The sequence below is a fragment of the Eubalaena glacialis genome, chromosome X (genome assembly GCF_028564815.1).
Source record: "Eubalaena glacialis isolate mEubGla1 chromosome X, mEubGla1.1.hap2.+ XY, whole genome shotgun sequence".
In the NCBI taxonomy this organism is placed as follows: Eukaryota; Metazoa; Chordata; class Mammalia; order Artiodactyla; family Balaenidae; genus Eubalaena; species Eubalaena glacialis.
The window spans coordinates 134,835,979-134,859,783 of record NC_083736.1 but is presented as its reverse complement, the minus strand read 5'-3'; the positions used below and the strand labels follow the sequence as shown (position 1 = coordinate 134,859,783).

The following is a 23,805-nucleotide window of genomic DNA, read 5'->3' as shown; positions in this document are numbered from 1 at the left end:
GTCAGAGGTGGTCTTATACTATTTTCCAAAAGAGCCGATAGTAAGTCCCAGCTGGGAAGAGGGCCCTCTATATTGTTTCCACCATAGCAGGCCACCCAGGGCCATTTGATACTGAGAACGTGGCGCCGGGGGTGTCTGGGGGCATTGATGTCCCCCAAGATGCCACTGCTACAGATATGAGAACTCGATCCAAAAGCCAATCTGGGGAACCCCAAGGACTCCACAACCCAGTCCCCCCAGCCCCTAGAACAGCAACACCACTGACATCAAGACAGACACGCCCCCCTTTCCCAGGTCACAGCGCCATCTTGAATAGACAGATGTCCTTGTCATGATCACATGCTTTATCCTGGGCGCTGGGCCTCTATCTGTTCCAGCCGCCACCCTTCCTTCCAACAGAAAAATGTTCTGTCTCCAGGGGAAGCCTCCCACTTGACCTCCAATCCCAGCCCTTGAATCATATCCCCACTCTGGAAAGTTCTCTTCACAGGCCTTCACATTCACATGCAGGCATCCAACACTTGTCACCCCTTGGTCCCTGGCCAGACCAAAGACATACAGTCAGATAGACCTGGATTAGCTATCCAGGACCACCATAAGAACTGGTCTACACCTCACAGAAAATCATTTCTCTCCTAACCAGTCGATAAATGTATCACAAATCCAGCCCCGGGCTCAGCTAGGGAGGTGACAGTGTGGTGGCTAAGAGTGTGGCTCTGGAGCCAGACTGCCTGGGTTCAAATCCGGACTATTAGCTGTGTGACGCTGAGCAAAGTACTTAACCTCTCTGTGCTTCACTCTCCTCTTCACTAAAATTGGGATGATAACAGTATCCATCCCAGGGTCATTGCCAGGGGTGTGTGTATGTGCACAGTGGAATCCCAGAACTCTACCACCACCACGGCCAGCCCCACCCCCATATCTCCTGGGTGACAAAACTCCTCTGTCCGGCTATCTCACCACGCAAACTGATCCCCAGTGGCTCGTCGGCTCCTTCAGCCACAACAGTGTCCCACAGCAACTAGGGCTTCGCTGAAGCCTGAGTGCCCCTCTCTAGTAGGCAACCTACGCCTGGAGAAGTTGCAGTACCCTCCCCAAGGAAGACCCCTGAGAATACTCTCTAAGCCTCAGAGCAAGGCAGAGCATGCACCCATTGGTGCCAGGTGCCTCGGGGCACTGAGAATCTCAAAAGCAAGCACCCACGCAGATCCCCCCTGCTACAACTCAGCCCCACCCCCTTGTGTCCTCCTAACTATCCAAGAACAGGGACTAGAGAACGCTCTGGGGAAAGTGGTAAGCTCGTACCACCTACTCCTCAGCCCACTCTATGCAGACCGTTACCCAGAGCAATAGGAGAGGATGAACCAGAGGCCAGCTGTAGAAAGCTGCCTCCCAGATCGAAAAGGCAGAGATGGATGTTGTTCATTCATTCATTCATTCGCCATTCATTCATTCAACAATATCTATTAAGCTCGGCACTTTCTAGTTACCTAGGATACAGCGGTGACCAAAAGAGACGGAATCTCTGCCGTCATTGAACTCATCTCTAGTTGGGAGAGACGGGCAATGAAATAAATAAAATATATAGTATGTCAGATGGCAGGAAGTGCTATGGAGAAAAAAAAAAGCAGGGAAGGGGAGGCTCAGGAAGTTGTCATTTTAATAGGATCATAGGGAAAGGCCCCACGGAGGTGACATTTGAGTGACACCATAAAGGAGCTGCAAGAGGGAACCCTGGGATTGTCTGCAGGAAGAGTGTTCAAAGCAAAGGGAGCAGCCAGTGAGAAGATCCTGCTAAGGACCAGCAAGGAGGCCAGGTAGCTGGAACAGAGTGAACATGAGGGAAAGTGGTAGGAGACGTGGTCAGAAAACTAACAGGAAGCCAGATCACACAGGGCTTTGTAGGGCTTTGGGCTTTTACTTGGAGTGTGATGGGGAGACATGGGGAGTTTCTGAGCGCAGTAGGGATGTGATCTGGGTTATGTTCTAACAGCACTGTTCTACCTACCATGGTGAGAACAGACCAAAGGGAGTGTTTTCATTAACGCATGTCTTAGTCCATTCGCCCTGCTATCATGATACTATAGGCTGGGGTTTTATATTCAACAGACATTTATTTCTTACAGTTCTGGAGGATGGAAGTCCAAGATCAAGGTGCTGGCAGATTTGATGTCTGGGCAGCCACTTCCATCCGAGCGGAGATGTTGAGTTGGCAGTAAGATATAAGATTCTGGACCAGGTTGGAGATAAAATTCAGGAGTCAGTGGTATATGAATTGTATTTAAAGTCATGAGACTGGGTGAGAACATCAAGTCAGGAGTGGGGATAGAAAAGAGAAGTTCAAGTTATGAGCTCTGGGTCACTGTAGCATTATGACATGGAGAAGATGAGGAGGAGCTGCCGGTAATAAGAGAAAAAGCAGCAGAGTGTGATGTTCTAGAACCAGCCTACTGGGGCATCTCCCCTACCCCAACCTCCCCACAGCCAAACACACACACACACACCTAGAGGTCTGGGCCCCTCCTCTGAACTCAGAAACAGAAGAACAAGCCAGCCATAGTTCCTCACTCAGAGGTCTGGGTCCCAGCCCACAGGCCCCCTCTAAACACAGGGCCACCGGCACTAGCCAGTACCCACCGCCGAGGTCTGAGTTCCCACGTCATGGGCTCCTCTTCCAAGCTCAGAGACACCCGCACCAGCCATCTGCACCACATCCTCCGAAGTCCTGATCCAGGTTCACAGGGCCCCTCTTGTAAGTTTCCAAGTCGCAGTGCTCTCCTCTGTTCCCTTAGCCCAGGGGTGGGAGCTGCTTCCTGCAGTCGCTCCCATGATGCCTTTATGTGCTCTTTTTACCCTTTCAGTTACCCAGTTAACAACTTTACCCTAAATCACAGTTCTCTGTTCAAATATCTGGCATGTTTTTGTCTCCTGAATAGATCCTGGCGGATACAAGATCATTTGGAGAGCGATCATTTGGTCAGTGAAGTTCAAGGTAAGGAGAAACAACGGTGTTGGAAGGATCAGGTATGTGGATATTAGAATCAGCAAGAATTATTGAAGGAATAGTGTTAGAGAGAGTGACGGTGAGCCAGGAACTACAATTTCCAAGGAGTGAAGGAGGATGATCCAGAAGTCTGTAGATGGCTGCCACAAAGAGCAGTAACGGGTGGTATAGTTGATGACAGGAGATTCAGAAGTGATATCAAGATCAAGAGCCGTGGGAGATGGAGTCAGTCTGTGGATGTCCTTTGCCTCTAGACTAAAGACCAGCAGGAGTCCTGGGAACTGGGTGGTGCTTTGAATTGTGTCTCACCGCTACCCTCAGAGGTAGTCTGGGTGAGAGCTGTGCCTGGTCGGTGGACCGCAGAAGGTCTGAGGAGGGATGCAAGCGTGCCATTCCTTATTCCTGGCTTCAAGCAGGAAGAAGCTTGCAAACACCAGAGACATGGGACCATTGCCTTCCATGGCTCTGTGTCCACTCCCAGCCTGGGCCACAGAAAGGGTAGAGAGGAGGGCAGACGCACCACCTCCCTTACTCCTCCCCAACTGCCCCGTGATGTGGTGAGACATCCCAGGAACTGCTGGGCCTCCTTGTCTGGCCCAGGGGGGTCTTCCACCCCAGGATAAGGACCCTTACTTATCATCATGGCATCATGGACATTCCTGGAACAGCTGGATTCAGAAAGTCCTCCTCTGGCCTTAAAACCTGTACTTGCACCCGAGCAGGCAGGGGCCAGGTGGCAACCTCAGGAAGTTCCAGAGTCTATGGAGCTCTCCATCTGGAGAATGGATCTCAGACCCCTCAGTGGCCCGGGAATGGGAATGCGTACTCCTGAGTGGGGAATTCCCGGGCTCAGGAAGAGAAGGAGCCACTGTTCTTCATCACCTTGCAACCTGGAATTTACCAGCACTACAAACAGCTCCATCCAAAGCCCCTTTTTGGTCCACCTCCCCACAGCTGCCATGGTGAGCTTTGCAAACATAAATCAAATCATGCCACTGCCCCGATTAAGACCTCTCCGTGGCGGCCAGCCAGGCTCATATCAGGAGGCTCTGAAGCTGGCTACAGCTGAGGACTGCCCATAGCTCCCAGAGACCTCTCTGTTGTTTTGGGCTTGGGTTTTTTTCCGACATATAATTGACATATAACATTGTGTAAGTTTAAGATCTACACTGTGTTGGTTTGACACATGGTCCTTCAGTGAGTCGACGGCAGAGCTGGAGTTAAGTGCTGGTCCCCTATCTCCCAGCACCCTCCTCTGTCCCCAGAACCAGGCTGCTTACAGAAAAAAGAAAACTAACTCCTGCTTCCCCTGGGTTATCCTAAGGCAGCCTCATCTACAAGCCCACAGAGGCTTTCTGTTTCCTCCCATTCACCTTGTGGAGTCAAAGAGTCCTGGGTTTGAAATCAGACTTGGCCACTTCCTAGCTATATGTCTTTATTTAAACAGTCATTTAACCTCACTCCACCTCAGCTTCCTCATGTATAAAATGGAGCAAATGGTACCCTCATCATAGGGCTATTGTGAGAATTAATGAGCGAATGTATATAAAAATGTTAGCACCAGGACTTCCCCGGTGGTCCAGTGAGTAGGACCACTGGAGTAGGTGCAGGGGGCCAGGGTTTGATCCCTGGTCGGGGAACTAGATCCCGCATGCATGCCGTGACTAAGAGTCTGCATGCTGCAACTAGGAGTCCACATGCCACAACTAAGAAGTCTGCATGCCTCAACTAGGAAGTCAGCATGCCACAACTAAAAAAAAGGTCCCGCGTGCCACAACGAAGATCCAGCGTGCTGCAACTAAGACCCAGTGCAGCCAAAATAAATACATTTTAAAAAAAAAAGAAGTTAGCACGGTGTTGGCAGATCTTAAACAATAAATGGTTGCCATCATCATCATCACCATCATCATCCCCATCACTACAAACATTACCATGACTACTATTGGCACGGAGCTTCTGGTTTCTCTAGCCACCCCAGCTCTCATGGTCTACCCTCTCGCCAATCCCCTCCATGCTCTTGACCCATTGGCCCCTACTGCTCTCACCCTGCCAAACCTCAGCCCTGGATTGAACCCACCTCCTGCCTGCTCATCGCACAGCCTGAAGGTTAGGGACACCCCAAGTTGAGGATTTTCTGCCTCAGCTGGGCCCTCCCCACCACCTGGATCACAGCAGACTTTCTCCTTGTACCTAGCACAGTTTTTTAAATGCCCCATGGAAAGTTTTCTGAACTTCCACCATCTGTGTAAGCTCCCATTTCACCTCCCTCCTCCTCACTCTGAGCAGATAAAAAAATTTCTTAATCCCCCCCCCAAATTAAGGCCTAAATGGGAGAAGTCCCATCATGCCTTGAGCCTTGCTCTCCTCTACATCCCTCCAGATGGCTTCCCTGGTGGCAGCAGTGGTTAAGAATCCGCCTGCCAATGCAGGGGACACGGGTTTGAGCCCTGGTCCGGGAAGATCCCACATGCCACAGAGCAACTAAGCCCGTGCGCCACAACTACTGAACCCCTGTGCCACAACTACTGAAGCCCGTGTGCCTAGAGCCTGTGTTCCACAACAAGAGAAGCCACATCTACATCTCTCTTAGAGAGAGGTCCTCCCCTCTCCATCCCAGGTTGGCCCTTCCCCTGGGCTCTGGATCCCATGACCTCCAGCCTCCCAGCACATAACTGACCCACTCTCCCCCTTTCTTCCCTTGTCTTTCCACCCTTTCCCTCTTCTCTGGGAGGCAGTGTCATAGGCTGGCTAACAGCACAAGCCCTGGGGTCACCTGCATGGGATCAGAACCAGCTCTGCCCCTTATTAGCTCAGTAACCTAAGGTAGGTCCAAGCCTGTATTCCCTCAGCTGTAAACTTGGGCTAATAATAGCATCCACCAAGCTCACAGGATTGTAGTAAGGATCAAATGAGACAATGCATGAATGGCTTTTAGAGTACAGTCTGCCCAATCATTAGTCATGGTTCCCTTGTCCAGCCAAGACAACCTTGTTGCTTATATCCTTACCAAAGTATCCTTTCCTTGACTCCACGTGCCTCCAGCTACCACCCTTGGCTCTGCTCCTTTTTATAGCAAAACTCCTCCAAAGACAAGCCTATGCTCCTTTTCCCCACTTCTGCTCCTTCCCTTCTTTCCCCAAATCTCTCCAATCTGGCTGACAAACCCATGGCTCCATCAAAACTAGTCTTGTCGAGGCCTTCAATGACGTCCACCTTGCCAAACCCAAGGGCCACTCTCGTCTTCATCTTCCTTCGCACAGCTGATGACTCTCTTCTTCTGGAAACACTCTTCCCTTAGCTTCCATGACCCCTACGTGTTCCTGATATGCCTCCTACCTCTCTGGCTACTCCTTCTTACTCTCCTCTGTGGGCTTTCCTTTCTCTGTGGGTCCCTCAAATGTGCGTGTTTCTTAGGACCCCAGCCCTCTCCTCTTATCATTTGATATTTTCCCCATTGGCAATTTCATGAACAAATAGGTTCAAATCATGGGCAGAGCTCAAGAAGTAGTGCCTAGCTTCAAATCTGAGAAGAATGGTGAGGTTATAAATGGGCCTATCACGGGGTTACACGGTTAGAAGTTGGTGGATTGGTAACAAGTTGGGGAGTGGAGTCCTGAGGTCCTGAGCAATGTGAAGGTATGACATGCCTGTCCCCCTCAAGGTGCTAGCTGCACGGTAGGCCGACTGGCTCAGTGACCTGAGCAGTACTGGACACTCCCTCTTGCACCAGGGCCTTCTACCTAGGAAGCCTTTGTCTCCTCCTTGGCTTATGGAAGCTGCTCATAAGAACGTGGTGTACAGGCTGGTTCTAAGCAAGTGGGGATCACAAGGAGCGACACAACAGTAGGAAACTGAGTCCAGGCAGAAAAGTGGAGTAAGCTACAGGCGGAGGGTGACTTCTCTCATTTGAAATGAGCTCAGAAACTCATTCTTGAGTCTCCAGCAAGGTCAATAGAGGCAGTTGGGCAGAGCGATGAGACCAAATTGCCCAGTCTCCCATTTGGATGTCTCATCTGGTAAGCAGAGCCTGGGATTGGGGACCCTGAGATGATGGCTGGCACCACAGAAGGTGTCCTGGAAGACCTGGTGTTCCTTTAGATGTGGGGTGGTGTCTTAGGTGTTTCTGAGTACAGTTAGTAAAAGCCAGCCTTCCTGTAATGGGGTGATTTCTTGTGGACAACTGTAGGCTGATTGCCCAGATTCAGTGGTTGGAAAGCATGTGGTGCAATTGCTTGGCCCATGCCACGCAAAATCCCTAAGGTGTTCTCCAAGGACTCTGCCCTTCTGCTCCACTTGGCATCTGTCTGTGGTGGCAGTGGGCAGGGACGTGGCGATGGGCGGAGACAGAGTGTTGCCCTTAGAAAACCTTAGGGATTACCCTCCAAAACTGGGCTGGGAACTGAGGCCCTGAGTCTAACTCAGTGGCCTGGGAGATAGCTGACTCCTATTTTGAGTGTGGCATTTTTTTTCTGGGGAAGGGACAGGCTGGAAACCGCAAGTGAACCAAGCGGTCTCCAACAATGTATGAGCACGCCCGTCGCTCCAGATACTCGTCAAAATTGTATTGTAGACCTTCCTCATTTGATTCATTCTGCTGGATATGTGGTGGTATCACATAGATGTTTTGATTTGCATTTTACGATGATCAGTCAAGATGAGCCCATTACATATACGTATGGACCTTTTGATGTCTTCTTCATGAAGTGTCTCTGAGTCTTTTACTCAGTTTTCTATTGGGTTGTCTTTCTCATTATTTGTAGACCTTCATTATACATTTCTTAACATGACTCCTTTGTCATTTCCATGTATTTCAAGTATCCCCCACTCTGGCATGCATTTTCACTTGTGTTTTCTCTTTATGATGTATTTTAATTACAGAAATTATTGATTTTAATGTAGTCCATTTTATTGATTTTTTTTCCATTGTAGTTAGTGTCTCTTGTGTCTAGTTGAGAAATCTTTATCTAAAGTCCTGCAGATATTATCTTATTTTATCTCCTATAAGATGTATTGATTTATCTTTCACATTTGGTTATTAACACATCTGGAATCAATTTTTGCATATGGCGTGAGGTGGGATCCAAATACATATTTTCCCATGTGGATATCCAGATGGCCATTTTCCAAAAAGGCCATCCTTTCTCCAATGAACTTCAGTATTATCTTTGACATAAATCAAGTGACATGTGTTGGGTCAGTTTCTAGACTCTATTCCATTGCTCAGTTGTTTTTTGGTTTTTTGTTTTTTCATATCCCTGTGCCAATAACACATCAACGTAATTACTATGGCTTTACAAGTCTTGATATATGGTGATGTAAGTGCCCTTGGCTTTGTTCTTCTTCAGGATTATCTTAACTATTTTCAGCCCTTTGTAGTTCCATATAAATTTGATAATCAGATCGTCAATGCACAAACACACACACACACAGCCTACTGTGATTTTTTATTGCAATCACACTGTGTCTATAGATCAATTTGGGGAGAATTAACTTCTTAACAATATTGATCCTTCCAATCCATGAACATGATATATATCTCCATTTCTCTAGATTGTCTTTAATTCATCAGCAACGTTCTGTCATATTCAGTGTAGAAATCTTGCACATCTATTTTTATATTAAATCCTGCATAATTGATGGGTTTTTTGTTGCTACTGTAAATGGTATCATTAAAATTTTTTTCTGTTTGTTTGTTGCTAGTATATAAAATGACATTGCTCATTAATTCTAATAGTTTATCAGTAGATTTTAAAAATTATGCCTGCTCCAGGTTTTAAATTAAAATATTACTAGAGACACTGCATTGGTCCATGAGTCTCTGCTACCTACCATATTCCATTCTGCTCTGTGCAGATCATAGCATTTATGAGAAGTCCTTTTTGGGTGTAACCTGAGGCTCATGAGACATGCCCCTGGGTTTCTTATGGCAGGAGCCTGAGATTTTAACCAAATGAAATTTAGAAATAAATAAAACCTTTAGTAAGTGTCTATTACTTGTCAAGTATTGCTCTAAGGGACTACTGTTCTTAGTCCTTTGCAGGTGTTAGCTCATTTAAGTTCCTTAACAGTTCTATGAAGTAGCTACTGTCATAATCTCATTGAACAGATGGGGGGAAACTGAGAGAAGACAAAAAATTTTCCCAAGGTCAGCCAACATGTTAGTGGCTAAGCGTTTCACCATTACACTATTTGGCCACTCCTAGTCTATAGAAGTAAAGTCTTCAGCCTGGCTCTCTCAACCTGAGGCTCTCCACTTCCTCGTCCTGAGCCCTGGCTTTCCCCCCAAGTCATCACCCCATCTGCAGTTGACTAGTGCCCCTCACCTCAGGCTACTTCTGAAGATTAAGGATGCGGGAAATCAGGGAAAGCTTCATAGAGGTGAGCTGGTCTTTAAAGGCTGAGGAGGATTTGAGCATGTAAAGATGAAGTGAGGAACAGTGTCAAAGACATGGAGCAGAAACAGAGAGAAATACAGAGTACGGCTTCTCAGTCTAGGACTGGTCTTGGTGGGAACCAGAGTTTTCATATCAGTTATTGTCATTACCAATATTATTTTTACTCTTAGTGCTTTCATCAGAACAATCATATATACCGCCATTAATACTAGAGTCATTTGAAAATGCCCCATCTTTGTATTGTTCAGTCACTGCGAAGGTCACATTTCTTCCGTGGTATCATTACAACCTACAATGACTAATGGAAATATTTGAGTGTATCTGTGTTGCAGACCTATGGAAATACAACTTGTTACCGCCTCCCTCCACCCATTGTGATTAGGTCTGGCCTCACAACTTCCCATCAATTAGCAATATCATAACAGAATACTTGAGGGCGTATCAATGTGTTCTCAGAAAAAGTTTCTAGTGTCTTTGCTTGGGATCAAGAACCTTCAAGAGGATGATTGGGGATAGGGCTGGGGTGGTCAGAGGATGGGAACAATCAAGAACTACTGCCTTAAGAAGCAGTACGATGACATCAAAAGCACAAGCAACAAAAGAAAAAAGAAATAAGTTGGACTTCATCAAAATGACAACTTTTTGTGCATCAAAGGACACTACCAAGAAAGTGACAAGACAGCCCTCAGACTGGGAAAAAAGAATTGCAAATCATATATCTGATAGGGGTCTAGTATCTAGAATATATAAAGAACTCTTGGTTCCCGGAAGTGATGCACGGAGAAGCCCACGTGTGCGATTCTACCCCGACATGGCGGTGCTGCTGAAGAGGTGGCTGCATCCCCGGAGGCCCCCGGTGGCCTTGGGCCGCCCCCTGGGATGGGGTGCGAGGCCAGCCTGGGCACTGATCCCAGGGCTGCTGTGCGAGTGCGGTTCGCCCCCAGCCCCACAAGCTTCTTGCCCCTGGGCGGCCTCCACACTGCCTTGTACAACTACATCTTTGCCAAGAAGCCCCTGAGGCTGGAGGACATGGATCAGAAATGTCCTTGCGCTTGGGGCAGCAGAGAATATTGAGGACATGCTGGAGCGGGCAGGCATCCCCCCTGACAAGAGCCCCCGCCGGGGAGGTCCTGCAGGGCCCTACCTGCAATCTCAGCGACTTGCGCCCTACACCCATGCTACCAAAGCTCTGCTGAAGAGCAGCGGCTGGAGCTCCTGCAGAGGGAGGCCCTGAGGAGCCATCAGACTCGCCAGTATGACAAGCGGTGCCGGAGCCTGAGCCAGGCGCAGGTGGCCCGGAAGCTGGCCAAAGACCCCAAGCATGCCATCCACTTCCGCCCGGAGGGGAGGCACCAGCCTTCCAGGACTTGGTGTATGGCTGGAGTCCGCACAAGGTGGCCAGCATGGAGGGGGACCCGGTCATCCTGAAGAGTGATGGCTTCCCCACGTACCACCTGGCCTGCGTGGTGATCGACCACCACATGGGCATCAGCCCAGGGTTTGCAGAGAACCAGATGGGCAGGACCTTGCCAGAGCTAATCACACAGTTTGACCTGACCCGGATCACCTGCCACTCAGCCCTGCTGGACCTGGAAAAGCTCCCAGAATTCAACAAGCTGCACCTCCGCCAGCTGGTGAGCGATGAGACCCAGAGACGCCAGCTGGTGGGGAAGCTGCAGGCCCTCGTGGAAGAGGCTTTCGGGAGCCAGCTGCAAGACAGGCATGTGCTGGACGCAGCCCACGTGGAGAGGATCATCCTGCTGAGACAGGGTCACATTTGCCGCCTGCAGGATTTGGTCTCCCCAGCGCACTCCTACCTGTGGACTCGCCCTGCTGTGGGTCGAGCGCAGCTGGGTGCCATCTCAGAGAGGGTGGACGTCATTGCCAAGCATATGCTGGGGCTTTTAGAAGGACCCGGTATGAACTTAACTCAGGACATGCTGAACGGAGAACTGAAGAAGCTGTCAGAAGGTCTGGAAGGCACCAAACACGGTAACGTGCTGAAGCTCCTCCGAGTGGCCTTCAGTAGACAGCTGCAAGGGCCTCCTGTAGCTGAGATGACGTTATCCTTGGGACCAAAGGAAGTGCGGGAGCGAATACAGAAGGTGCTTTCCAGCTAGAGAGAAGGTGTGCAGGACAGCAGAGGTGGCGGTGGGAACCGTAGTTGCGGGACCCGCCCTCAGAGGGGAGGAGCAGGAGGCCTGGACCCCGTCGGAAGCTTGTGGAAGGAACCAAGAGTGGGCACAGAGCCTCCGGGTGCACAGGTGCATTTACGGTGCCACGCCAGGCCTGTCCTATTCAGTTGGCCAGCGTCGGCCAGCCACCTCTCACCTCCCTGACTCTGGAAAGGAAGGCCTCACATCTGGTTCTGACACCACAGTACACAGCAGAGGTTAGGAGCTGGTTCACAGAATAGTCACGGCTCATGTTTTAGTCTGCTCGGGCTGCCACGACGAAATACCACAGACTGGTGGCTTAAACAGCAGAGAATGATTTTCTCAGAGTTCTGGAAGCCGGCAGTCCAAGATCAAGTTGTTGGCAGGTTTCGTTTCTCCTGAGGCCTCGCTCCTTGGCTTGCAGACGGCTGCCTTTTTGCCCTCTCCTCACATGGTCTTCCCTCTGTATGTGCCCTCGGTATCTCTCTGTTTGTCCGAATGCCCTCTTCTTAAGGGGACACCGGTCCTCTTGAGCGGACAGGTGATACTGGGGAAATTTCTGCTTTCTGTTTGTCTGCTCCACTAGTTGGTCACCACAACCAAGACGAAGAAAAGTTCGTCATTACTGGTTGTATGAATATCTCCGGATATTTACTCTCAGAGTCTGTTGGTATGGGTGTTTCTCATTCTTCAATTTATTACCCTCTTAGCAGCAGCTCTAGCTACAAGGGCCTTCATTATATCCTAATTGCCAGTGCCAATTGCCCTTATTTTTTATGTTAAAAATCCATTTGTAAACGCATTTCAGCAGCTCTACCATCTCAGCATCATTGCTAATTTAATCTCCCTCCCCCTCTATTAGCGCCACAGGGGGCTGACCAGAGCAGGCGGCGCCCAGGCTAATCAGATCACTAGTTTGTCTGAACATTACGCCCAGCAGGAACTCGATGGGATGTAGCGGGTCAGACCGGGGGCAGATTAAATCTTCCGCCAGCTAGCTCTCAGGACCAACCAGGGGAGGGACCTGGAAGCAGACAATGAAAACACGGACCTCAGCTTGGAGGGGCTGATGGGGAACGGTCTGGGAGACTGTCAGGCAAGGTTGCTGGAACTGAGGGCTCTGCAAGGGTGTGATTTGATGCGAAGGAGAATTTCCCGGCATATGAAACAGTGCTTCTCATCTGACCTGTTCACTCACCACTTCTCGGAACCCTTCATGCAGTGAGCTGTGGCAAAGAGCGCAGTGAACAGCAAATCGGGAGACTGGGGACTTTACCTACTTTGTTCCTCACTCACTGGGTGTCTTGGTAAGCTCCTTCACCTCCCTGGGTATCACATTCCTCAACTGGGGGTAATAATCCCAACCCTACTGACCCCTCAAAATTTTGATGAGGGCCAAATGAAATTTAAAATAAAAAAGTTTTAGTGAGCATGTATTATTTGTCAAGCACTGCTCGAAGGAGGTACTGTTCTTAGCCCTTTGCACGTATAAATTCATTTAATTTCCTCAACAGCCCTATGAGGAAGGGGAAGGTACCACCATAATTTTATGGAACAGATAGGGAAACCGAGACAGAGAGGACAAACCTTTCCCAAGGTCACACAGTACATCAGTGGCCAAGCGTTTCACCATTGTACTATTCAGCCATTCCCAGTCAATAAAATCAAGCTCCTCAGCCTGGCTCCATCAACTGGAGGTTCTCTTCACCTCCCCATCCTGAGCCCTGGCTCTCAGCAGGTAGGAGAGGGGTGAGCATCCTTCCCGTTCCATGGTGCTCCTCTCAGGCCATTGTTCTGCCATCTGCGTGTAAATTCTCCTCCTCTTCAGCTACTCGCTCCACCCATGTGACTCTGCCATCCTCCTCCCCTCCTGGTTGCTGTCATCTAATGGCCTCCTACTCATGTCACTGGAGACTCAGCCCGCAGGATCATAGTCTTCCTTCCCCCCCAAAGCCAGACCATCACCTTGGGTGACTTCAGTGTCCAGGAGGGCAACCCAGCCATAACTGTACCTACCGGTCACAGTTCAGTCAGGGAAGCAGAGTCATGATGGGCGTGAAGGGAAATTAGACCTCACAACACGGTGGGAGATGCTGGGCAGTGAAGTCTAGAAGGGAGAGTTGGAGGGTCAGAGCAAGAGTTCCTAAAGCGTTTCCCCAAAGCACTGGTATGATGAACAAGTCAGAGCTTACAGGAAAATCGGAGAAGCTAAGTAGGTTTAGCTGCTTCAGTCAGCAAAGAAGGCGAGTTTGTGGGGAAGTCTATGAAAGCTGCTGCCTCTGTGTTCTATCACCTGGGGTAGGTCCACAACCAAGCATCTGATGGTGGGCCTGAGGCCCCGGGCCACTGCTGGGAAGAAGAGCTGTGTGTAGAACAGAGGAAAGCAAGGACAAACTGGAACATTCTAGGCACCTCTGCCTCCATCTGTCACCATATATGGCCATGAAGACTTTCAGGAAGCAATGGGCTCTTCTTCACACGTCAGCCTTCTCATCACCAGGGACCTTCCCCTCCTCCCGTCTTCAGCCACCCCTTCCATAGTCATAACTCAAATGTACCCATCCTCTGAAATTCCTCATGTAGTCATCACGCAATATGGCCACAGCCCCTTCAGTTGTTCTCACTGAGGTCACTAACCACCCCTTTGTCATTCATTCAACAAACATTCATTGAGCCCCCCACTGTGTGTCAGGCACTGTGTTAGATGCCGGGACACAGTGGTGAACAAAGACAGACCAGAACATGCTCTCATGAGCTTCCAGTCTGGTCGGGGTGATAGGCTTTGATTCTACTATAGTCCCACAAATAAATAAAGAATTGTAATGGAGAAAAACACTCTGAAGGAGAGGTAAGTACATGGTGCAATGAAAGAGTAGCTGGGCGAATTTGTCTGAATCGGGGACGTCAGGGAAGGCTTCCCTCAGGAAGTGATGGTTGCACTGAGACACTGTATTAGAAGTTAACTAGGGACTTCCCTGGCAGTCCAGTGGTTAGGACTCCGAGCTTCCACTGCAGGGGGCACAGGTTCAATCCCTGGTCAGGGAAGATCCCGCAAGCCACACAATGTTAAAAAAAAAAAAAAAAAAAAAAAGGTTAACTAGGCAAAGATGAGAGAGAAAGATTTCCAACAAACAATGTCTGCAAAAGCCTTGTAGCGAGAGAAACCAGGATTCCCTGGGGCCCCACTCACTCCTCAACTCACTCCAACCTGGTTTCCTTCTCTATCATGCCACCAAACAATTTCTGTTAAGGTCACCAAGGTTCACTTTGTCACCAAAATAAGCTTTGTAGAGAAGGAATTATATTCCAGGAGAGGGTGGATGGCTAGGTTGGCATCCTCAAGGTAGACGCAGCAGCAGGACCTGGGGGGTGAAGGGGAGTGTTTGGAAGGTATCAGAAGACAGGGATTGAACTGCTGCATAATGGGGACTAAGATGAATTGGGAAGGCAAAGAGCCAGGAGAGGCTGATGAACCGCGAGACGGGCAGAGAGAAGAGCACGGACAATGAGAGTGTGTGTGGCCCACGTGAGGACCTGAGCAGCCGGAGTGTGGATGGGAGTCTGGGGAGAGAGGTAAGGGACAGGACCTGGGTCATGAGTGACTTTGTAGCTCGTGGTAAGGAGTTTGCACTATATCCTGATGGCCACGGAACCCATCGGGGCTGGGAAAGATCCTCAAGTCAGATTTGGACACGGTGTGTGGGTGCTGGCCGTGGGGATGTTCGTGTGCAGGTGCCCACCTTACTATGGAGGAGATGATTCTGGAGCTCAGGGGAAAGGTCGGGAGTAGAGGTAGAGCCATTGGCTTTGTCTGCGCACAAGTCGTAATTCAAGTCCCGAGTGTGGATGAGCTTGATGGAGAGGGAGTGTGGACAGAGAAAGGGCCAGGAGCCCAAAACAGAGCCCTGAGGGACAAAGAATTTTACACAGGAGACTTGGAGTGGACTGAGGTCAGAGGAAAGCCAGGACAGGTGGTGTCCTGGAAGCCCGTGGAAGAGACCCTTTCAGAAGAGGAGCAATGGGCCAGAGCTGTCAAGAGGTCCCAGAAGATGAGAACCTCTTTGAATCTAAATCCCGGGCCCAATATCCAGTACCTAGCCATGTCCCTGGCACAGCAGAGGCACTCAAGGTTTGTGGAAGGAAGGAGTTGATGCTTAAATGTTTCGGTAATAAACAGCACAGGCAGTCCTTCACATGTTTGTTTACTACAGGGCATCCCTAGGGGTGAATGATTCGAGTCACTGAAATCAGCATGCTGGTGCCAGGCTTATGGCCCACTCTTTCTATCTCCTTGCTAGCCAGCGGGAGCCATCTGCCTTCCAGAAGGAGCCCCTAGAACCAAGGCCCGGCCCTGGGGCCCTGGGATGGTTCCCATGGGCAGGAATCCTGGAGCTTCTCCGGATGTCTGATCGACCCCATGGGTGGGGTCAGAGTAGAGGATCCAAGAGCCTAGAGAGGAGCGAAACGGGGACCAAGACCCATGAAAATCTCCGTCTGGGCGAGGGGTTCCCTGGAACTGGTTGGGGGCTTCCTTCGAGTAAGGCACTGCAAAGCCTGGGACTCCTGAGATGCAGGGCCCAGGAGGAGGGGTCTGGCTTGCTGGGGTTTAAGGTCAGTCCCCAAAGCTGGAACTCGGAAGGGGAAAGTCGTTCTGTGACTCTGTGTAGGGAAGGATCACCAAGAGATGGTCAGGAAGGGACTGCGGGGATGAGCATGCACCTTCACCCCCGACCCCAATCCCAGAGTCAAGGGCAGCGCAGCCTGCAGTGCGTAGACTGACCGCAGGGTGGCGGGCGCGTGCAGCGCAGCCCCGAGGCGGGGCCCGGGCACTCCCGCCCAGCCCTCCCGCGCTTGGCCGCCGCGTTTGTATTCCGAATGCGAGCCGCCAACGCGTGAATTATTAAAGCCCTGACTCCGAACGCATCTCGCCCTTTGCGGGGCTGGCTCAGCGCAGCGGGAGAAGCCGGCGTCTGGCTAAGCCGCGGTCCCCCGGGTTCGAGCTGGAAGGCCTTGGAGGTCACCTGGGCCCACCCTCTACTTCGGGGGAGGCATCCAGAGGGGACGGGGCCTTGCTCAAGCTCCACGGTGGTGCAATCAGGACCGGAAACCCGGCCTTCCGAATACCGACCCGTCCGGGACCCTTTGCAAAATTCTGGATGTCCCCGGTCTGTGCAGTGGACTCAAGGTCCCCGTTGCAAAGTTCCCCGTCTAGCCCTTTCCCTGGTGTCTTGCTGCCCCTCCCACCCGAAGTTCCCAAAGTACGCTGCTTCCTCCCCCTCCAAAAAGACTCCAGCCCAGGTGCACCTACAGATCCCTCCCCTAAATTCCTCCGGGGCACAGCCAACAGACTGGGAGGGGAGGTGGGGTGCGTCTTCCCAGATTTCTGCTCAGGGCACACCGGGAAAGTACAGTGGAGTCATTTGATGGGGGGGGGGGAATGAGAGGACTTCATTCACCCTCTGTGTTCTGAAGGCTTCCAGAGACGGCCATCAGAAGCAAAAGCAAGCGGGTGCTGAGGGGGAAACTGAGGCAGCTTATCAATTAAAGAGCAGTCAGCCTTGCTTCCTACTTGCTGCCAGGCCTGGAATCTGATACCAACACCCCCCATCCCCCCTCCCCCCCACCAGGTACCCAGGGCCTTGGACCCAGACCCCTGAAGGGGTTTCATATTTGTCCTCTGAATCCGTAAGCAGCAGCTTCCCTTTAGGGTCTGCCTATCTAAGAAAAACCTGAAGGACTAGGTCTCTATGTGTCTCTGTCTCTCTCTGACTCTGTCTCTCTTTCTTAGAGCGGAACAGATATGGCCAGCTCCAGGCGAGGTGGAAGCAAAATTGAACCCCAAACTGCCAAAAAATTGTCCACCTCCAGCCTTGAAAACCTACCTTGCTCAATTCCTGCCGTTATCCCAGAGGCAGGTTTCCCAATTCCGCAGTTCAGCCCAGCGAATGGGACCAGCCGCCATCGTCTCTCCCCTGAATGACTGCACCAGCCCGTTTCCAAACCTTGCCACCTTACAGTCTGCTTCCAGCACAGCAGCCAGAGAGACTGTATGAAAACACAAGCTAGGTCCCATCCCTCCTCTGCTCAAAACCCTGCACCAGCTCCCATCTCATGCAGAATGAAAGCCCAAGTCCTCACCATGGCCTACTAGGCCCTATCCATCTTCTGGCCCCGACCACCACTCTCATCTCCTCGCCTTATACCCCTCCCATTGCTCTCTGAATCAGCCACACGGGCCTCTTCGCTGTTCCACAAATATGCCAGGCGCATTCCTGTTCCCTGATATCAACTTCTTCCTTCCGGGTGTCACTTTATCAGTGAGGCCTTCCCTGACCACTGTGGTTTGTGTTTTTTTAATTAAAGTACAGTTGATTTACAATGTTGTGTTAATTTCTGTTGTACAGCAAAGTGATTCACTTTTATATATCTATATGGATTTATTCTTTTTCATATTCTTTTCCATTATGGTTTATCACAGGATATTGAATATAGTTCCCTATGCTATACAGCAGGGCCTTGTTGGTTATCCCTTCTATATATAATACTTTGCATCTGCTAATCCCAAACTCCCAATCCGTCCCTTCCCATGCCCCTCCCCCTTGGCAACCACAAGTCTGTTCTCTGTCTGTTTCTGTTTCACAGATAAGTTCATTTGCGTCATATTTTAGATTCCACATATAAGTGATATCATATGATATTTGTCTTTCTCTGACTTACTTCATATAGTATGATTATCTCTAGGTCCATCCATATTGCTGCAAATGGCATTATTTCATTCTTTTTTATGGCTGAATAGTATTCTGTTGTATATATGTACCACATCTTCTTTATCCATTCATCTATGAATGGACATTTAGGTGGTTTCCATATCTTGGCTATTGTAAGCAGTGCTGCTATGAAACTAGGGGTGCGTGTATCTTGTCGAATTAGAGTTTTGCCCTGATCACGCCATTTAATACTCGTCACTGTCCCCAACCTGCTCTTCTTTTGTCCATAGCGCTTGCTAACATACTATACTGTTTCCTCATTTATGATGCCTCCTGTATGTCTATCACTACCTGCTATGTTGTAAACCTCAGAAGGGCAGGGATCTTGGTTTGCTTCACTGATGTACCCCAAGTGTCTAAACCAGTGTTGAATGACTGAACGAAAGAAAGAAAGAAGGAAGGAAGGAAGGAAGGCGTATGTTCTGATGGGAGCAGTCCTTGGAAGCCCTAAGAGGTTGTATACTTCTAACGCCCTTACCTGTGACTCTGGATGTGGCATGGGAGTATCAGAGCTGGTTGAGAGAGGCTCACAGCCAGGCCCATGGATGCTTTTAATCACAAGCTGCCTTCCATCCTTGTCACAAATAAATGTGGATTCCCAGGGAGTTGCAGTGGGGGTAGGGAGGTTAATGTTGACAGGAGACTCTGAAAACATTTCGGGGACCAAAGGCATGTATTTTTGCCAGATAATCCTGGAAACTCACCACCCTTGCTAAAATTGTTTTTCTGTGAAAATGGGCTCTGAGGTTTAAAAAAACAAAAAACTGAAAAGCACTTTGGAAACACAACCCCAAACTCCTCAGTCAGAATGGCCTGAACTGAAAACATGACAATGGTCCCACTAGAGAAACACGTCGTCCAAGTACATATGGGAAACTGCACTCTGGCAGGACAACATCCTGAGTAATGTCCAAAGGACGATTTCTAGAGCAATTGATCAGTCTATGTGCAATGCTTCATCGGGAGCAGATGTGTGCCTTGTTTTTCTCATTACCGTGATTTACTGTCTTCTGAGCTTATTAAAGACAGAGGCATGAGCCCACTTTGGTGTGTGTGTCCTGGGGGAATGGGGGGAGAGAGGGAGGGAGAGAGAAAGGGAAGGGGGAGGGAGGGCCAGGCGAGGAGCTTGGGAGATTTCCACTCTGCACTGGTGGTCTGGATTCCTGCTGCTGCCCAAAACTGCTCTCATGCCTGAGAGCACCCAGTTGGCTGAACCTGGGCTGATGGGTTGGTCCACTTCGTGGAGTGTTCCTCACCAATCCCCCTTCAACACACGCACAGCATCTGCTTCTACCAAATCAAACATAGCCACATGACTAACCACCAAATGGGAAGAGAAAGATGGCATCGCTCTTCTCAGCTCCACTCAGGATACGGGGAATCAATTTCATTTAATAGGTTTGTATATTTTAGAATTTCCTGTTCCATAGTCATGTCAACCCAGATTCTCTTCCTCAGGGTGGTTTCACACACACAGACACGTTCACACACATGCTCACACAGTCACACATACATGAATTTATACACGCTTGCACCTGGTCACTTACTCATATATCTACTCACACATTCACAAACACACTCACGTACTCATACACACATACACAAAATGACTCATAGACACACACACACACATACTCACATGCATGTTCATACACCTGCATTCACATATGAACACTCCCCAGGATGGGTATTGCCTTGGGCAACATTATTTCCTTGGCACTGGTTGCCCTGCACTGTTCTGTGAGATGGGAACTAGGGATGGGAGGGAAGAGCGGGAAAGAGTTGGAGAAACATCTAGGCTGGCAAGTCTCAATCTCTTCTTTTTTAAAAAATTTATTTATTTATTTATTTTTGGCTGCATTGGGTCTTCGTTGCCGCGCGCGGGCTTTCTCTAGTTGCGGCAAGCAGGGCCTACTCTTCGTTGCGGTGCACGGGCTTCTCATTGCGGTGGCTTCTCTTGTTGAGGAGCACGGGCTCTAGACGCGCGGGCTTCAGTAGTTGTGGTGCACGGGCTCAGTAGTTGTGGCTCGCGGGCTCTAGAGCGCAGGCTCAGTAGTTGTGGTGCACGGGCTTAGTTGCTTCGCGGCATGTGGGATCTTCCCGGACCAGGGATCAAACCCGTGTCCCCTGCATTGGCAGGCAGACTCTTAACCACTGCACCACCAGGGAAGTCCCAGTCTCACTCTTTTCTGATTTATAATCTCCTTTCATAGTAATAATACTAATCGTATAACATTCATAAGCAATAAACAAATTCAGACTTTTTGCATTTTAAAAAGTGACATATACACTTCATTTTATGTATATTAGTTACAGGAGCAAGTAGATGCAAAACCTCCTTTTGTGACCCAATGTTTGAGATTCTCTTATTTTAACTTTAAAAATCTCATAATTATTGTTTTTAATTTACAGATCTTGTGTCTAAATGATTAGCTAAGAAATGACATTTAAGGCTGCTAGTTGTAAGGACTTTTCTCCAAAATAATTTGCTAGCCTTTATTTCAAATAAATGAAAAGTCTAATCGCCGCTATGTTTTCTCTTCTTAACATTGTTTTTTGAAGGAATAGGAACTCCTTGGGGTGTTTTATGGGAATTTTGGTGACACGAATATAATTTACATATCTGGTGCAAATCATCCTGGGGTAAATTTGCAAAATTGTTATCATTTTTATCCTCCTCATTAATTTGTATATAAATATCAGGTATTTCTTATGCTTATGCCTTTAAGCCATGGCCCTTTACAGATATAAAATAAACAATGTTTTATTTACATAAGAATAAAATCAATTTACAACTGTATAATGAGTCAAAATGACCATGGGGGATAGTGGTATTTAGCTGAATTATAAACTGATATTAGTCATTTCTACGCTAAGTCCCACACGTGTTCACTTGATACTCACTGAGGTGCTTTCATACTACTCTGGTTTTAAAGGGAAAAATGTTTCCGTAATTTTAATGAAATAACCTTTCATTGAAATCGAACTGGGAGTTATTATCATCTTCCAGTCTAGAAAACCCATGGCACACCATCACTGACCCGAGCTGGGAGATGTTGACCAAGGCCATGACAGTTGTACAGGTGACAAAATGGAGGTGCAGGGTCATAGGACAACGCATGGCCGGGCCACGGCTAGAAGGCAGGGTAGCAGAGTAGGAAGATCAGAAAACCTGGCTGTGAGTCCCGACTCCCCTACTAATATCCTATGTGAGCCTGGGTAGATGACTGCTTCTCTCGGCCTCTGTCCTCAGAAGTAAAATGGAAACAATACAAACACTCTCCCCCTTACCCTACATCATTTGTATAATCGGAACCCAAGTGTGTCCAATTTGGAACCATCAGAAACCCTGCAAACTCTGCTAAGGGTTTTTGAGTGACGCCCAGAGCTAGCAAGGGTGACACCATAGCACAGACGGAGTACTTGGGTGTAGGGATGGCCAGCAGGGATAAAGAGCCATCTCGTTCAGTACACAGGGTCCTGACTGCAGCTAGACTAGTTCACACCAAAGGATCTTTGCGTGGTCTCCCAAGCTCTGCTGGAATGGGCTTAAGAATGCCCCTGAATTGCCTGTGTGTTTTGATAGAGTGATGACCCTTTACTTACAAGAAACTACTCTGGACACAGAAGCTGGACAGATGAGCAGTTTCCTTGATCTTCATTCTAAACCACCCATCAGGCTGACATGTACACACGGCTATATTTAAAATAGATAACCAACAAGGACCTAGATAACCAACAAGGACCTGCTGTATAGCGCAGGGAACTCTGTTCAATATTCTGTAATAACCTAGATGGAAAAAGAATCTGAAAAAGAATAAAAAAATAAAAAATAAACCACCCATCAGTTACGGTGTGAACAAGGAGCGTGCACTTTGGCGAATCCTGACTCACCAGGCCCAAGTGGCCCTTGAGACACTTCCTGTAAGAAGTCCAGGGAGTCAGGAACATGTGTCAGTTCCTCCCCGTCTCTAGAAAACAATACGACAATATCAAGACAATTTTGAAATGAAAGAAAAGTATCCATAACCCCCTATTCGAACAGAGCATTCTTTTTCTCCCTTTTAAACCTCCCCACAAGCAACAATATGCTTGTATTGTTATTATCATCAGATACAAAAGATATTACATTCTGCTTTTTCTCCCCTCAAATTACATCATTAATAATTCCATGTTGCTACAGTTTTTGCCTTTGTCATTTTTTTAAAATAACTGTCTTTGGCAATGAAAGTAACTCATGTGCATTTCAGAAAAGTGAAGAAGCACTTACAAACAAAAAGAAGAATGTAAATATCCCTGTAACCCACCCTGCTGTCATGTGATAGAAGCCTCTGGTGGAAGCTTCAGATCCATAAGGCAGCACCAAGGTTCTGTCTGCTGCCCCAAAAAGGGACCAGGGAAAGAGCGGGCTGCAGGCACAAGCAGTGTGGGCCTGGGTGTGTGGGCTGCTCCCACCAAGGACCAGCAGGAACTGATCTCTTCCTGCAGAGGCAGCCAGAAGCCACATCACCCCCTGGGCCAACAAGGCCTCACCTGATCTGGTGTCCATAACCTGTCTGAAGTTAGCTCCTCCCGCCCTTCCTCACTCCCTCTGCTTTCGGGCCACCAGCCTCCTTGCTGGACCTCCAACATTTTAAGCACAGTCCTGCCTCAGGGCCTTTGCATGTGCTGTCCCCTCTGCCGGTAACACTCTTCCCCTAGATACCCAGGGGGCTAGCTCCCCTACCTCCTCCACAAATATCACCTCCACAGACAGACTTTCCTTGACCATTGAATCTAAAACAGCACCCTTTACCCCTCGCTCCATCTTGATTGTCGTTGATAGCACACATCCCTTGTAGACGTGGCTCCTATGTATCTGCATGTTGTTTGTTTAATGTCGCACTGCACTAGAATGTCAGCTCCACACAAGCGGGGGCTCAGACTCTCGTTCACTGCTGTATCCCCATCCCTGGCAGAGGGATGGTTTGTTGGATGAACAAACACAGGTAATCCCACCTCAAAAACCAAAGTACGAGAAAAGAAAGCACCCACCTATTTCCAGAAGGAAAATAATTTTATTGTGTTCTCTGATTACAAGGGTAATATATGATCATTATAAGCCTTTAGAAAATAGAGTGAAGTGTTCAGAACAAAACAAAAAATGACATGTAATCTGGTTTTCTTGAGAAAAATCACTGTTACTATTTTGATATGTTTCTTCTCTCCCTCTCTCTTTCCTCCCCTCTATATATGGATAGATGGATAGATAGGTAGGTAGATGATATAGATAGATAAATAGAGATAGATATGTATAGAAATATGTATACACACCTCAAAAAAAAGGAATTCATGCTGTACAGGTTATTTTGTAAGATTACTCTGCACTGAATATCCTTGTAACTCAGTCTTTGCCCACATCCAGAATTATTCCCTAAGGATAAACTACTAGAAGCAGAATTGCTGGGTCAAAGAAAATGAACAGTCACACGGCTTAAACTGTG

At 48.7% G+C, this 23,805-nt stretch overlaps 1 pseudogene; it reads left to right on the top strand.

The window, feature by feature from the left end:
* The first annotated feature begins 10,210 nt into the window (after positions 1-10,210).
* LOC133082525 (probable glutamate--tRNA ligase, mitochondrial) lies at positions 10,211-11,519 on the top strand (annotated as a pseudogene).
* The last annotated feature ends 12,286 nt before the right edge of the window (positions 11,520-23,805 follow it).